Genomic DNA, 15346 nt, shown 5'->3' on the forward strand with positions numbered 1-15346 from the left:
CCTCAAGTTATCTGGTATGGTGAGATGGAATCTCTAGCGGCGGTCGCAAAGTCCTGAAGTGTCGGCACACTGTACATTCTATGAATGAAAGAAAACCCTCAAATCAGCTCGAATAAAAATGAATTCACGGTGATTTCCGCCGGGTGATTAAAGGAGGCAGATGAACTGGGATAAGAGATGAGATAATATCTTGTTAAATTAGTTACCTTGTCGTCCATGAGAAAGAACTCTTAGTACAGCAGATTCCCCAACCGAGCGGAGCTGGGTCGACCGCGAGCAGCGTCGAGAAAGTCGATGGCGATAGGCGGCGGCAAGCGGAAGTGACCAAATGCGATGGGCTTTGCCGGCAGCCTGGCGGCGGCGGCAGGCTTTGAGCTAAGTGTTTACCATCGCGATAGGTGGTGCCATGGCATAGACGCGGAGGAGCTTGTGCAGGTGTGAATGGGGAACGTACCAGAGGGGCCGAGGGGGTGGCGGGCGGGGTGAGGGTTTTTGTGACGTGGGGATGGTGAGGGTTTTCTTTTTTCTTTTTTGAATTGGGTGGTGAGGGTTTTCTGTCCCACAAAGAATTTTGGGGGCGACAGTTTGCTAGAGCGAACCGTGTGTGATTGGCGCAGCAGGCAAAATGAAAGTCATTGCACACGGTTCCAATTTTGGGAACCATGTGTGATTGACGTACTACACCCGTCCTAGTTTATTGGTCCCCCGTTGTAACTTTTACCAAGATTTGACGAAATATTTAACATACTCAGACATATATAATAAGCGTACACGTACATAAGCATAGTTCAACCATAAGTACATAGTTCAACCGTCATTAAGCATACTCAAGCGTACATAGTTTGATCCATCCCACATCTCATCTCACATGCGGCCGACACGATCTCGAAGCTTCTCCAGGTACTCGGCGTACGCGCCGTGCGCCACCCTGTGAGAATACTTCTGCTTGAAGGAGCCAACAGCCCGTCCTCTTGCATGCGCCAGAACACTTAGATACGCGTCATAAAGCTTCTGGTTGCAAAATGGGCATCCATAGCCGCCGTTCCAGGTCCTAATACGCCTGCTATGCATTCCCGCATAAAGCTCCCTCGGGATTTGCCTCTTGTACCTCCTCTGGTCATCTTCATCCTCGCTGTCCACATCGTCAGACAGCACCTACACAAATAGTAAAACAAATTTGGCATCAAATCAATGATTACATGCCGTGAAGTAGGATTAGGAATTTATGGCTATTTATTTATACATATCGAGAGATTATGGTTCGATTTTTAAGCACACTCGTCTATGTACAGACCAATCTTAAAGAAAATAATGGCACAAACATATGTAGGTCATTCAAAATCAATTGTCAAGCCCTGGCTAGGAATTATTAGCATGAACACTAATCCTAGTCTGATTACTAGCAGAAATCATTTGCATAGATGAAACGACTAATCACTCATCACCTATACCATTCAAACAATCAATACACTATGGATCTAACGAAACTTACTCAGATTTCATGGATTGGGAGAACATAACCATAGGATTTCTATTACAAAAAGGGGGAGACAAGAGTAACCAGAGAAACCCTATGATCTATTTAACACATATATGGGTATAGATGACTAACCAGCTGTCCGTCGTCATCGGAGTCATCGCCAGAGTGGTTGTCGGAGTCGTCGCCAGAGTGGTCGTCGGAGTCATCGCCGGAGTGGTCGTCGGAGTCGGTGTGGAACTCCGCCTCCGGCTGTGGAAGCTCGACGCCGTCGACGACGTCAGGGTGCAGCGATAACTCACCGGCGATGATGACAACCTCTGTCTCCATCTCCACGCCGTGCTCCGGTGCTTTAGCAGCCCCGGCGTCGCCACTCCCTCCGATGGGGCACTTCGGCGGCATCCTCATACACTGACAATTTTGAGGACTGAGAGCGGCGTCGAGGATGCAAGCGGAGAGAGAGGATTGTGTGTGCGTAGCGAGAATGGGGGTGCAGCCGGTCGGGTGCACCATTAATATGGAGTAGTGGGAGTTGTGGGAGAGAGGCGGGCGGCGGTCAAACCGATGGCTCGCCTCCCGGTGAGCCTGCGCACCGGACTGCTGGCATGCCTACCAAAGTTTCACACAACTACTCGCACGCCTCCCGATGACACTGTGCAGTGAGCACGCCTCCGTCAATTCACACACCTGCACGCACGCCTCCCCGTCTGCCTGCGTGGTGGACTGCTGCATGCGTCCCGTCAACTCACGCCTGCTCGCACACCACATGGGTCGCGCGGCGGCACATATATTGTTTTTCTATTTGGATGATTAATGCTGCCGCTTTATTGCTTAACCGAAGCATGGCACGTATCCATTATTGGTCTAACGCTCATGGTTCGAATAAATAATCCGTTTGGGATATTGGTTCCCAATTATTAATAATCTCCCGTCTGTAATTAGATAAAGATTACATCAAAACTGGTCTCAAATTTGACAAAATAAGTACAATGCCACTCTGTATTGGTGTCCATATGACAAGACGATAAGTTTCATGAACTTCAAATAAGTTTTGGATGTACTAGAATTTAAAAATCAAGATCCTCAATGTTTGAAGTTTGTTGCATGGGGAGTAAACATGCACCCAGTGAGACACATGTGTTTTTGCATCCATTTAGGTGGACTGTCACGTGTGCATGTAGCTCAAATTTGGTTTTTGCACATTATACCCATAGAAAATCGATCAATCAATGTACTAAAACGTCTTAATGATCTCTGTGATTTTTATGATATTGAAACGTCCCTCCTTTGGTACTCCCTCCGTTCCTAAATATAAGTCTTTTTAGACATTTCAAATGGACTACAACATATGGATGTATGTAGACATATTTTAGAGTGTAGATTCACTCATTTTGCTCCGTATGTAGTCACTTGTTGGAATCTCTAAAAAGACTTATATTTGGGAACGGAGGGAGTAACATGTATGTTCACCGCGGGATAATTAATTTAACATGCATCGTAGTTGCAGTGGATTCGCGGTGTGTGTGTGGGTGTCTGCGTCTGGGGGTGGCGGGTGGCGGCTGGCTCACAGTACACTACAAGTTGTGAGCTACCGTGTGGGTTGGCCGTTTCGTTAGGCAGGCCGGTGCCACATCAGTCGTGAAATCGTTATTTAATACATTTCACAACCCTTTCATACATAAATGTTTTGGCCACATGCAGTCGATGGTTGTCCTACACGACACTCGATACTCGCGTGTGATGCTTTCTGTGGGCCCGCGAGGTCGTCGTCCATCACTTTGACGAACAGCCGGCAGTGAGGTTAATTTGACCAGCAAGGTAGAATCTTTTTTGTTTGTGTTATGGTGGTATATAGTACGCATCGAAGAGGTGGGAGGGGACTAGCATATATACTATACGTACGCGTCCGTGAACAAGTACACCTCACTCAGTGTCGGGACTTTTTGTTTACCGAGGCACGTGCCACATCAAAATTGTGAAATTGGCTATTCAAACATCACACAACACCTTTTTGGGCCACATGCATACCCTAGCTAGGACACTCACGTGTGACGCTTCCATCTGTGGACCCACGAGGCCATCGTCAATGCATGCATGCATCACTTTGACCTACGTCGGGAGAGGTTAATTAATTTCACCGTCGATGAGGATTCTTTTGGGTTGTAGATATATTATGGCAGGAGCATATAGTATGCGGTGAAGAGGGGGAAGGGGACCATCATATGTAGTATGCTTGATATGAACCTCACTCTGTGTGGGTGCATGGTTTACGGTTTTTGAGGCATGTGGCACATCAAAGTTGTGCATTTTGGGTATTCAACATATATATGTTTGGCCCACATGCAAAGCGGTGGTGGTTGTCCTCTCGCACCCACTTAAGCGGTTATCAGCGATATTGATGCTTTCCATCTATGGGCCCGCTTGGTCCATCACTACTTTTTGCCTGACAACAAGAGAGGTTAATTTGACTTAGGAGGGGATTATTATTTTTTCTCTGGGATGACATGCATGATACAGTTTGAGCACACATACATGCATGTGTACGCATGAATCCCTCCCATCGAGTCGAAGTGGCTAGTACAACGCCACATCATGATCCGATCTCGCTCTGTGTGGGGAGCTAGTGTACGATTTTTGACACACACGCCACATCAATGTTGTGTATTCAAACATGCATGCACGCATCACCTCTATACATATGCATGTAGTGGTTGCCTTCGAACAATACACTCCCTCGCGTGGTTATCGACGACAAGCATATATATTCGTGGGCCCGCGTGGACATCCATGATCACCTTGACCAACAACAAGATAGGTTACCATAGCGGATTCTTCATTTGGTTCGTGTTATCGTAGTATAGGTCATGGTGAGATTCAGACCTAATTAAGTTTGAGCGCATATACTATGCACGCATGCATGAATCCCCGTCGTTGGCTTGAAGTGTGGTGTAACACACATATGCATCGTCAACCTAACCCTCACTAAGTGTGGGGATTTCTAGTTCGAAAACACGGTGCCACATCAAAGTTGTTCCATTGTTACTCAAAAACGCACCTCTCCATACATATGTTGGACCACACGCATGCAGTGGTTGTCTTCGAGGACTAGCTACTTGCGTGATTATTGGTGAGCTAGCCCATCTCCACGGTTGCATGGACGGCCGTCACTTTCACCAACAACAAGAGAGAGGTTGTACGACCAAGGTGGATTATTCTTGGTCCGTTTTACGATCCATCTTGGTGAGATATAAGCCTCTCTGGCCCGCCGACAGAAAAAATCACCACACAACTCAAACTCGTGTTCTAGCTCGTTTTGCTACGATTTTCGATCTCCTTGCTCAAAGCTCCATTCACAAAACTATTTTGGGGGATTGTTCTTCGGTATGTGACTCCTCCAATGGTCCAATTAGTTTTTGTTCTAGTGCTTTATTTATTGCAATTTTTTGCTGCTTAGGTGACCCTTTTCTTGAGCTTCCATGTCAAATTTATATGGTCCAAAGTAGTTTTAATGCATGATATAGCCTCTAGGCACTTGTGGGAGTAGTTGCTATCAATCTTGTTGAGTTTGGTTCATTTTTATTTTGAGTCGCTAAAATTTTCAGAAATTCTTCAGAGGAAGAAATATGTTTAGGAAAATGTATCAAGGTGGTTCCTCAAAGAAGCAAGGACCCAGGCTCGTGTTACATGAGCCGGACTATGAACTACCAAGAGAAGCTCAAGTGCGGCCTTGTGAATGGCCGTCAGAAGATTTTATGGTCCAAGCAGGCATTAAGGAGGAATTTGACGCGTATGTGCGTAATGCTGAACTTGAGGGCTTCGTGTCAGATAAGTGCCCTCAATACTACTACCTAACTGATTCCTTTGTGAGAAGGTTTAAATTCACATCCTCACGCAATTTTCACACTGTCCTATTTGATCTTTATGATAAATCTTATACCATGGACCTAGAATATTTTAATACTACTTGTAAACTCCCGCAGTGGGGTAATGCTAGTGAACCTCGCAAATCTGAATATAAAGACTTTCTTGCTAGTATAACTGTGGGGGAATCTAGAGAAATCACACAAGCTACCATTGGGAGCATCCATTTTCCTGCCATACATTATTTTGCTGTCTCTATAGGTAGATGCATTAACGGTAAAGATGAAGCCTGTCACATGTGCGTTCCAGATCTTAGTGTTCTCAAGAGTGCTATATTAGGAGATAAACAATATAACTTGGGGGCCATTGTTGCACGTAGGTTGCATCATAACAGTATAAGTGGAGATTTGTTTGGTGGCATTTATGCAACTCGTCTAGCTAATTATCTTGAGGTACCCATTCATGAAAATGATATGGAGTTGCCTCCTGCTTATTTAGATTATAATGCTATGGTTCGCCATCAGTTTATTGAGAGGAATGAACAGTTCCTCAAGTACCGACTAATCTTTGACAGGCGACGCACTGTTCACGTTGCCCTCCCAGATTCTACTTTCTTTTACTTTCAGGCGAAAGGGAGATATGTCATAACCAGGGAGGAGGCGAACGAGTATGAGAGGAGGACGGAAGCAGCTCGCGTCCAAGCTGCAGCTCTTGAGGCAGTAGCTGCTGCATCTCAATATGACCCCAGTTATAACTTTGGATATCCACCAGGCCAGCGGTGGCCCTAGAACAACTTAGGCCAAAAGCCTAAGCTTGGGGGAGTACGTATTTCTCACCGACATTACATTCATGTTCACACACTCATGCCAGTTGTCGGTGCTCATACTTTTTCATTGTACTATCCATGCTAGTTTATTTTCTGTTCTAAGTTTTCTTCTTGTGTGTTTGGAAAACCTGAAGAAAACAAAACAATATTAGTTGTAGCTTTTAGCTAGTTTACTTTCCATGCATGTAGTAGTAGTAGTAATAAAAAGAAAACCACAAAAGATTCCCCGTTCTTCTTTTGCTTGTTGGGAGCTTTCCCGTGTAAACAATTTATTTGTTCTCTTTTCTTTGGGGGTCGAGAGGAGAGGACCATGACGAAAATGTTGAGTGGCTCTCATATGCATTATTGTTGATTTAACAAAGAGCCCATATCACCTTGTCTTCTCCTTTGTATTAAATGCTTGCAGATTCCAGCTTAGTCCAGTGCACGTGCACTATTATCATTATCCACACCGTTCGGTCGTGCAAGTGAAAGGCAATAATGACGATATATGATGGACTGATTGAGATGAGAAAAGCTGGTATGAACTCGACCTATCTTGTTTTTGTAAATATGATTAGTTCATCGTTCCTGATTCAGCCTATTATGAATGAAACATGTTTGCAATGACAATTAGAGATTATAGTTGCTCATCCCATGCTTAATTAGCTAGGAGTTTATAATGGTTTACCTTGCATGCCAACATGCTATTAAAATGGTTGTGATGTGGTATGATAGGGTGGTATCCTCCTTTGAACGATTCGAGTGGCTTGACTTGGCACATGTTTCACGCATGTACTTGAAACAAAATCAACATAGCCTCCACGATATTTATGTTCATGGTGAATTATATCCCACTCATGCTTGCACTCAGTGTTGATTAATTTTAATGCACGTTCATGACTGTTGTCGCTCTCTAGTTGGTCGCTTCCCAGTCTCTTTCTAGCCTTCACTTGTACTAAGCGGGAATACTGCTTGTGCATCCACTCCCATAAACCCCAAAGTTATTCCATATGAGTCCACCATAACTTCCTATATGCGGTATCTACCTATCGTTCCAAGTAAATTTGTATGTGCCAAACTCTAAACCTTCAAATGAAATTATGTTTTCTATGCTTGAATAGCTCATGTATCAACTAGGGCTGTCTGTATCTTCCATGCTAGGCGGGTTATTCTCAAGAGGAGTGGACTCTGCTCCTCACTCATGAGAAAATGGCTGGTCACCGGGATGCCCAGTCCCATGCTTAAACCAAATCAAAATAACTGCAAACAAAACTCCCCCAGGATTGTTGTTAGTTGGAGGCACCCGTTGTTTCGGGCAAGCCATGGATTGATGCTTGTTGGTGGAGGGGGAGTATAAACTTTACCATTCTGTTTGGGAACCGCCTATAATGTGGGTAGCATGGAAGATATCGAGATCTCTCGGTTGTTATGTTGACAATGAAAGTATACCACTCAAAATATTATTTATCTCTATTTCAAAAATTGAGCTCTGGCACCTCTATAAATCCATGCTTCCCTCTGCGAAGGGCCTATCTATTTACTTTTATGTTGAGTCATCATCCTCTTATTAAAAAGCACTAGTTGGAGAGCACCGCTGTCATTTGCATGCATTACTATTAGTTTACATTGAGTATGACTATGACTGGATCACTTTTACCATGAATTACAATGTCTAGTCAGTCCTTGATCTTCACAGGTGCTCTGCATTTATGTTTTGCGGTCTCAGAAAGGGCTAGCGAGATACCATCTAATTATATCATATCATGATTGTTTTGAGAAAGTGTTGTCATCCGAGATTTATTATTATTGCTCGCTAGTTGATTATGCCATTGATATGAGTAAACATGAGACTTAAGTGTTATTGTGAATATGGTTGGTTCATAATATTTGCTGAAAACTTGAATGCTGGCTTTACATATTTACAACAACAAGAACAAACAGAGTTTGTAAAAGTTTTTCTTTATCACTTTCAGTTTGTCAACTGAATTGCTTGAGGACAAGCAAAGGTTTAAGCTTGGGGGAGTTGATACGTCTCCATCGTATCTAATTTTCCAAACACTTTTGCCCTTGTTTTGGACTCTAACTTGCATGATTTGAATGGAACTAACCCGGACTGACGCTGTTTTCAGCAGAAATGCCATGGTGTTATTTTTGTGCAGAAATAAAAGTTCTCGAAATGACCTGAAACTTCACAGAGAAATTTTTTGGAATTTATAAAAAATACTGGCGAAAGAATCAAGACCAGGGGGCCCACACCATGTCCACAAGGTGGGGGGCGCGCCCCCTGCCTCATGGGCCCCCTGAGGCTCCACCGATCTCAACTCCAACTCTATATATTCACGTTCGGGGGGAAAAAATCAGAGAGAAGGATTCATCACGTTTTACGATACGGAGCCGCCGCCAAGCCCTAATCTCTCTTGGGAGGGCTGATCTGGAGTCCAATCGGGGCTCCGGAGAGGGGAATCCATCGCCGTCATCATCATCAACCATCCTCCATCACCAATTTCATGATGCTCACCGCCGTGCGTGAGTAATTCCATCGTAGGCTTGCTGGACGATGATGGGTTGGATGAGATTTATCATGTAATCGAGTTAGATTTGTTAGGGTTTGATCCCTAGTATCCATTATGTTCTAAGATTGATGTTGCTATGACTTGGCTATGCTTAATGCTTGTCACTAGGGCCCGAGTGCCATGATTTCAGATCTGAACCTATTATGTTTCCATGAATATATGTGAGTTCTTGATCCTATCTTGCAAGTCAATAGTCACCCACTATGTGTTATGATCCGGCAACCCCGAAGTGACAATAATCGGGACCACTCCCGGTGATGACCGCAGTTTGAGGAGTTCATGTATTCACTAAGTGTTAATGCTTTGGTCCGGTACTCTATTAAAAGGAGGCCTTAATATCCCTTAGTTTGAAATTGGACTCCGCTGCCACGGGAGGGTAGGACAAACGATGTCATGCAAGTTCTTTTCCATAAGCACGTATGACTATATTCGGAATACATGCCTACATTACATTGATGAACTGGAGCTATTTCTGTGTTACCCTATGTTATAACTATTGCATGAGGAATCGCAACCGATATAATTATCCATCACTGATCCAATGCCTACGAGCTTTTCACATATTGATCTTTGCTTAGTTACTTTTCCGTTGCCACTGTTACAATTACTACAAAACTGCCACTGTTACTTTTGCCACCGTTACTCCTACTATCATATTACTTTGCTACTAAATACTTTGCTGCAGATATTAAGTCTTCCAAGTGTGGTTGAATTGACAACTCAACTGCTAATACTTGAGAATATTCTTTGGCTCCCCTTGTGTCGAATCAATAAATTTGGGTTGAATACCCTACCATCGAAAACTATTGCGATCCCCTATACTTGTGGGTTATCACCGCTCCGGCGCCGTGCACAACGGTAGGGGTGAATCGGCTCCGGTACGGTTCACGCAGCCATCGTCGAGGCAGCTCCGGCAGCACGGAGTAAGAGGCACACGGCCCAGTGCATGACGGCAAACGGACAACGTCTCCGGCATTGGGGAGGAGGGCGGTGGTGAATTCGGTGCGGTGGGGGCGCCATGGAGGAGGGGCTGAGGTTTCGCGGCTGGGAAGAAGGGAGCTTCTAGGGAGAAGGTGATTTGGCACCCACAAGGTATGAATGGGGAATTGGGAGGGGGAACCATTCTTACGGATGCATTTGTCTGAAATGTGTGTGTGTGTGTGTGGGGGGGGTTACAGTTCTACCCCTGCCTTTAGGCTTCTGGGCTTGGCTCTGTGTACCGAGTGTCGGGGATAGAAGAGTAACTTTGCTTCTCCCAAATAGTGAGTGCGAGCGATTTCGGGCAAGGAGGGCGTGTTTTGAAATAGTGGGCGCGAGCGATTTCGGGCGAGGAGGGCGTGTTTTGAAATAGTGGGCGCGAGCGATTTCGCCCGAGGAGGGCGTGTTTTGAAATAGTCGGCGCGAGCGATTTCGAGCGAGGAGAGGGTGTTTTGCCGCCCATGGTTTATGAATTATTCAGCACATGTCATTTCGGCCGAGGAGAAGGCACGCTTGGATGAAGTTACGAACCTACCCTCGATGTACAACGGGCCAATTGATGTGTGTCCCACATAGGTCGGTAATTTCGCATCTCCCATTTATTTGCTTGGGCGAATTGCACCGAGCAGAGGGCGTTTAGCGGTTCGTTCAAATTTTGGGAGAACGAGCATCCACGTCTACCTTACCAAGTTGATTCGAATCAAATTTTGAAATATTAGCTTGCCACTTCTTTTTTAGATGGAGAGATGATGCTCGGGACTAATGTGTTTTTATATGCTCGTTGCTAACGATATACTGTATGACAAATAGTTGACCCACTCAAAAACGGGAATCAAACCCAAAATGAAATATCTTGATTCAATGAAATAGCTCGTTCACCAGGTCAAATAGTGAACTAAATCCAAAATTGAACACCTCAATCGAGTAGCATGTTGTACAGTATTATAGTACTCCATGAACATGTTGAAAGTCAAATTAATGAACTTGTTTGATACGCACATCTCCATTCATGTGTGGATTGCAGATAACATGTTCTCCAATTTAAATATTTGAATGCAAGTTTATATCGAAACATGGTTTATATCAATCTTTGATGCATAAAACGCGACCCCCCTCTCCCGAAACTCCTGCTCTCTCTCTCGCCGACAATCTTCAATTCTATCGCACGCATCCAAACACAAACCTTGTTGGTCCCTCTCCCTCTCTCTCTCTCTCTCTCTCTCTCTCTCTCTCTTTGTGTGTGTGTGTGGGGGGGGGGGGGTCTTTCTAGTTCGCATGCACACTCCATGTATAGGTCTCTCTCGCACACTATGTATGATTCTCTAGTCCAAGCTAAATATCTTGGGTGCACTCATCGTACGCACACTAATTCCCTGGCTCATTGCCCGTAACTGTGTCACACACCACTCTGCCGTCTTGGAGCTTTTCCCTCTCTCTCTCTCCCTCAAACTCTCCATCTCCCTGGGTCACACATACACATGCATATCTCACTCGCACTCGATAGACCCATCTAAAACTCTCTCTCTCCCTCGTTCTCTCTCCTTCTCACATGCACACACACACAATCTCAAGCCTAGCCAAGTATGATGGTCTCTCACTCAATTAAAGGCACACGCAGTCCCCCCTATATGTATATGACTAGCTAATTCTTAGTCTCCATCACAAACATGTGCATGGTCTATCTCGATTTCTCTCGGGGCATCTTTCTATCGCACACGCACCTCATCCCTCGATATCCCACCCATATAGTCCCCTCACGATCTCGAGGGGATCTCTCTATCACAAACACACCCTCTCCCTCCCCATGCGTCCATCTTCTCCTTGCGTCCCTCTCGACCTTTGTCCCTTGTTGGCCAGACCTCTATTGGACATGTGCTATAGGTGTGTCTCTCTCCATTGCAAACAATCACACACTAGCTATCTTCGTGTATCTCCTCACCTTGCTTTTCTATCTCGGAGATGCATGCGTGATATGTTTGCATAAGAAACGAACACACACTCTCTCTAATTTATCGTTTGTTGTCCCTTTCTCTTTCACACACATACTCCTTTTGCACACTCACTCATTCTCCTTCACACGCACTTGATCTCTCTCGACTTAGGCACTCTCTTCGGTCCATAGCATATAGATTTATTGAAAAGTCAAACATCACAAAGTTTGACCATGTACGTGGAGAAAAACATTTACATCTAGAACGACAAACACATATCATTAGATTCATCATGAGATGTAGTTTCATATGATGTATCTTTGGTATTGTAGATATAAATAATATTTTCGTAAACCTGGTCAAAGTTTCCAAAGTTCGACTTCTAAAAAATTTATATGCACTGCATTATCGAGCGGATGGAATATCTCTTTCCCCCTCTCAGCTATCTAACGCACCACTTAGCCATATCGGGGCTCCTCTATCTCTCTCAAACTTTATATCTCCCTGGTTCACACATACACACATCTCGCTCGTGCTACATAGACCCATCTAACACTCTCCACCCTTGTTCTCTCTCTATGTGACACTCACCCCCCTAAGTACCATAATCCGTCACTCCATCATAGGCGCACGCACTCCCCCCCCTAAGTATGACTATCTCTCACAAGCCATCAGGAACACAATTGTCTCCTTCCATCCATACGTCCATCTCAATATCTCTCGGGGTATCTTCTATCACGCACACATCTTGTCACTCGATATCCCACCCATGTAGTCCCATCACAATCTCCAGGGGATCTCTCTGTCACAAACATACACTCTCTCCTCGCCATGTCTGCATTTTGTGCATACGTCTCTCTCGACCTCTCTCCCTTGTTTGTCAGACCTCTCTTGGCCACGTGCTAAGGGTCTTTCTCTCTCGGTTGCAAACAACCACACACTATCTCCTCACATCGCTTCCACTGTCGAAGATGCATGTGTGATATGTTTGCATAAGACGCGCATGCTTTTTCTCTACTTTATCGTGTGTTGTCCATGTCTCTTTTACACACGCACACACACTTTTTTCACTCACTCTTTCTATTTCACACACACACACACACACACACTCTAGTTAGGTACTCCCTCACGTCCATAAGCATATGGATGTTTTGAAAAGTCAAACCTCAGAAAAGTTTGACCAGGTATATGTGGAGAAAAACATTTACATCTGGAACGACCATTAGATTCATCACAACATGTACTTACTTCATACTATCATTTATCTTTGGTATTGTAGATATAAGTAATTTCTTTATAAACTTGGTCAAACTTTGAAAAGTTTGATTTTAAAGACAATATAGGCACTACATTATCGAACGGAGGGAGTAGCTCTTTCTCTCTCTCTCTCTCTCTCTCTACTATCTCTCACGGGCCTCCCCTCTCACTCGAACTCTCTATACCGAGGGATTATATGGTCACTGTGTCAGCGTATAGCTCCGTATATTGTTTAGTTGACTGGTTAAATAGTCCACATGCTGCCTTGTCAGCTCGTGTTCTCTATCTTCGTGTGCTGGCCCATGTGGCAGTGGGTGAAAATAAGTAAACTAGAGGCCCATCTGACACGCGGTGAATAAACAAGGTTGAAACCACTCGGGGTAGCACCCCGCACGCTAGTAAATTGAGGGCACACTTCTTCTGCATGAAGGACGCACTCGTGCACACTTCACCACTGTGCGGCGACATGCACAGAAGGACGCACTCGCACACACCCAGCACACAATACACACCAACACACGTGTACACCGGCGTCGCCGCCGGCTGAGATGGACGGCGAGGCAGCCAACAAGCGGAGGCGGCTCAAGCCAAAACCGCATCCGACGAGCCTGGACTTCATTAGCAGCCTCCCCGATGACATGATGCTCGTCATCATCGGCCTCCTCCCCACCAAATCTATTGTGTGGACGACCCTGCTCTCCCGATGGTGGCGCCCCCTCTGGCGCCGCGTCCCCCTCAACCTCATCATCGACAGCTGCCTCTGCGACGGGGATTGCAAACGCATGGCTGCAGTCTCCAAGATCCTTTCATCGCACCATGGGCCAGCCAGATGCCTTGACATCTGCATGTTCATAACCAACTGCAAGGTCCAAGCCAAGTTTGACAAGTGGTTCTTATCCCCCGCCCTAGATCAGCTCGAGGAGCTCATGTTGAAGCTGGACGATGTCGCTCTCTGCCGCCATCCGCCCTCTGCCTCACGCCAACGCTGCGTCGCGCCGCGCCAGCTTCAGCTCCTGCTATTTTCCCCAGATTAATGTCGCGCCCAGCCTTCTTCTCCCTCAACTCAAGCAGCTCGATCTCTTCGCCATTGGCATCTCGATGAAGGCTATGGAGCACCTGCTCTGTGACGCCCGGATAATCATGCTACAGTAATCTCACGTTAACGATGCCACGTCATCTCTGTCACTGGAGTTAATCTCGGTTTAGTTGAAAAACCCATTCAAATAAAAATTCAAAGTAATATCAACAATAAAAGTTTTTCAAAATTTAAAACAAAAATGTTCGGGATATGCCATATTTTACATAAGTCAATATGGTGTAATGAACACAATTTTATAAAATGCCTAAATATTTTAAAATAAATAAAAACAGAAAAGGAAAAGAAATAAAAGAAAGGAAAATACAAAAAAAGAAAAAAAAACTAAAACTAAAACAAAAAAGGGGAGAAAACCCCCGGCCAATTGGGCTTCGGCCACCAAGCCGCAACCCACCGGGCCGCCAGGCCGGCCCACCCTGCCGCGCACCTCCCCCACTCCCCCTTATCCACTCCCTCCCCCAAACCCTAACCCCACAAACCCACTCACCACTCTCTCTTCCCCCCCCGAAATATCTCCTCCCTCTCTCCCCCGATTGGATCGGGATCGAGAGGAGGAGACCGCTCGTCGCCGCCGAACGGCATCGCCCCCCCCCCCGCCTGGACCTCGCCGGAGCTTCCCCGCCGGCCTGCCTCTCCGACGTCGACGTCCCCGTCACCCTCCTCGCGCACCGCTGCCATTTCCCTACCGGCACCGTGAGCAACCGCACCTCCCTACCTGCCCTTCGCCTCCGCCCTCACGCGCCGCTAGCCGCGTCGCGGTCCCCCTCGCCCCGCTCCGTTCCTCCGCCCTCACGCGCCGCTAGCCGCGACGCGGTCCCGCTCGCCCGCTCCGTTCCTCCCCCACACGCGCGCGCTCACCGCGTTCGCCGCATCGGCCACGCGCCCTGCCGCACCAGGCCGCGCCCGCGCCCGACGCTGTCGGCGCCCCCTGCCGCCGGCGCGTTCCGCGGCCCCCCTGCTCACTTCTGCGCGCCCCGACGCGCCCAACCAGTCCCCCCTTGCCGCCGCCACCTGCTGCTACGCCCCTGCTGCGCGCTCACACGCTGGCGGCCGCCCTCACCCAGGTCCGTCGCCCCATGGTCCCGTGCCTCACCGCGCCTCGGCGCGCCTCGCCTCCGCCCGCGGCCGAGCCACGGCGTCCGCCCGAGCGCCACTGGTCGCGCCGGCGCCATCACTTGCCGTCCCGCTGCGCCGTGGCCTCGTCGGCGCCGCCGGCGCCCGCTCCGCGTCCCCTCGATTCGGGCGGTTACGCTCGCCCAGATGCGCCCCTGCGCCCGCTAACCCGCATCGGCCTCCTGGCCCTATGACAGGAGGGCCCCACGACCAGAACGTTTTTTTAAAAAAGAATTAAAAAATAAATAATTA

This window comes from Triticum aestivum, chromosome 7D (genome assembly GCF_018294505.1).
Source record: "Triticum aestivum cultivar Chinese Spring chromosome 7D, IWGSC CS RefSeq v2.1, whole genome shotgun sequence".
Classification (NCBI taxonomy): Eukaryota; Viridiplantae; Streptophyta; class Magnoliopsida; order Poales; family Poaceae; genus Triticum; species Triticum aestivum.